Genomic DNA, 2,500 nt, shown 5'->3' with positions numbered 1-2,500 from the left:
ACGCTTTCAGTGCGAACACCCGTGCTCCCAACTGAGCTTGCCGCTGCCGACAGAGGCCCGGGAGCGTGCTGTCGTGGCATTGCCGGCGGGAAACAACACGCGCCACCTACGGTGACCGGCAGCTCCAACGCCAGCGCCACAGAAGGGCAAAGCCCCACTTGGGTGCAGAAGCGAACTCTCCCAGCACAGCGCACGCGCCAACACGTCCGCAGAGCTGCGATACAAACCACCTGCGAGAACCGCTGGGGGCGACCGAGCAGCAGACGGCGTCGCGACGCCGAGTGCCGGGCGGCGGCGCATCCTCAACGCACACAGTCCGCAATCGGACCAGCACACTGCAGATGTCCACCGCGCTTCGCACCGGGCTCGGCAGAACCCACTTTGGCCGCCTGGCGCCGCGCGCAGGGTGCGCCGGCGCATAGCTGGGACGCCAGCCGGGCCCGTCGGCCGGCGCTCCTGCCACTGGGCGCCCCCCACCAGCCGGCTGTAGTGCGTGCGCTCACGCAGCGCGCGGCCAGCACGCCGGGCGGCCCCCCCTCACCGGCCGGGGACTGTCCCGCCAAGCCACAGCCTCGTATCGCTTCATACCCACATGGCCAACTCAGGTTCGGGGGCATGGCGGGTACCGCCGAAACAACCGGTTCATAGATGTACCGATCGTCGCTATCACCGATGCACCTGCAGCGCGAACAACCGCTCAACAACTGATTTCCAGTTCATTTGCGGATCTTTGGCAGCAAACGTATACGTCAATCTACATTTGCGAAATCTACGATTCTGGCATGCCTGCATGTTATGTGTCACGACACGCTACATCAGCCCACATACACACTGCGGCATGTACACGAGAGAACACGTGGAAGATGGTCCGCGCACGTGTGCAATGTCCCTTGCGCGGTCGACTGTCAACCGGCCTCTGTAGCATGTCGCAGATGTGGAACGCGGTCCACCGTGCTATCATGTTGTGTGGGGCAATACGATTAAATAGGAAAACCCTCGTCGCTACATCAACAGACGGCTCACGCTGATTCCCGGCAGAGGGAGGAGGGGGGGGGGGGGGGGGGCCAACATGCAATACTTTCGTCCGTACCTACCTACCACATGTCTGTACGGCGTACAACAGTGCAATCTCGCTGTAATGGGGAGACGAGACAAGTAGCATCGTGCACAACATATGGCCCTTATGATTCGCCATTGTAGGGCGCAGCCGGTGTACGGTCAAGCATGTGCCACATTATGTCACTCAGTACGTAACGACGGATGATCAGTGTGGGTTACGCGTACATCAGCGGACAGTCCACACAGGCCGTACCACAACGTACACTGACTGCATCGACAACCGAATGCAACTGAACAGCTGCAAGGCTCATTTCACAAACAAACGCCTGACCGACCAGCTTGGAAGGGCAGGAGGGGAGGGCGATATTCGTTCTGTAGCGGTACACCCTTCCAGTGGTTAGCGGGACTGTGTAGAAAGTACGCAACACTCGAAAGACCTTTATGTGAGGGTACGCACCATGGCATCAAGAAATACACATGACACCAGAGGATCCAAGCAGTGAACTATGTTCAGAGGGTTGCTGTTAGGCAAAGCTACATTCCTGTGACGTTACATGTGACAGTTAAGGTGCAGTGTAAGTTAGGTTAAGGTGCAGCGTAAGTTAGGTTAAGGTGCAGCGTAAGTTAGGTTAAGGTGCAGCGTAAGTTAGGTTAAGGTGCAGCGTAAGTTAGGTTAAGGTGCAGCGTAAGTTAGGTTAAGGTGCAGCGTAAGTTAGGTTAAGGTGCAGCGTAAGTTAGGTTAAGGTGCAGCGTAAGTTAGGTTAAGGTGCAGCGTAAGTTAGGTTAAGGTGCAGCGTAAGTTAGGTTAAGGTGCAGCGTAACTTGGGTTAAGGTGCAGCGTAACTTGGGTTAAGGTGCAGCGTAACTTGGGTTAAGGTGCAGCGTAACTTGGGTTAAGGTGCAGCGTAACTTGGGTTAAGGTGCAGCGTAACTTGGGTTAAGGTGCAGCGTAACTTGGGTTAAGGTGCAGCGTAACTTGGGTTAAGGTGCAGCGTAACTTGGGTTAAGGTGCAGCGTAACTTGGGTTAAGGTGCAGCGTAACTTGGGTTAAGGTGCAGCGTAACTTGGGTTAAGGTGCAGCGTAACTTGGGTTAAGGTGCAGCGTAACTTGGGTTAAGGTGCAGCGTAACTTGGGTTAAGGTGCAGCGTAACTTGGGTTAAGGTGCAGCGTAACTTGGGTTAAGGTGCAGCGTAACTTAGGTTAAGGTGCCAACGTGGGTTAGGTTAAGGGGCCAACGTGGGTTAGGTTAAGGGCCAACGTGGGTTAGGTTAAGGGCCAACGTGGGTTAGGTTAAGGGCCAACGTGGGTTAGGTTAAGGGCCAACGTGGGTTAGGTTAAGGGCCAACGTGGGTTAGGTTAAGGGCCAACGTGGGTTAGGTTAAGGGCCAACGTGGGTTAGGTTAAGGGCCAACGTGGGTTAGGTTAAGGGCCAACGTGGGT

The sequence above is a fragment of the Schistocerca gregaria genome, unplaced genomic scaffold, assembly GCF_023897955.1.
Source record: "Schistocerca gregaria isolate iqSchGreg1 unplaced genomic scaffold, iqSchGreg1.2 ptg001554l, whole genome shotgun sequence".
Lineage (NCBI taxonomy): Eukaryota > Metazoa > Arthropoda > Insecta > Orthoptera > Acrididae > Schistocerca > Schistocerca gregaria.
The sequence above is the reverse complement of the archived record's forward strand: the minus strand, read 5'-3'. Positions refer to the sequence as shown.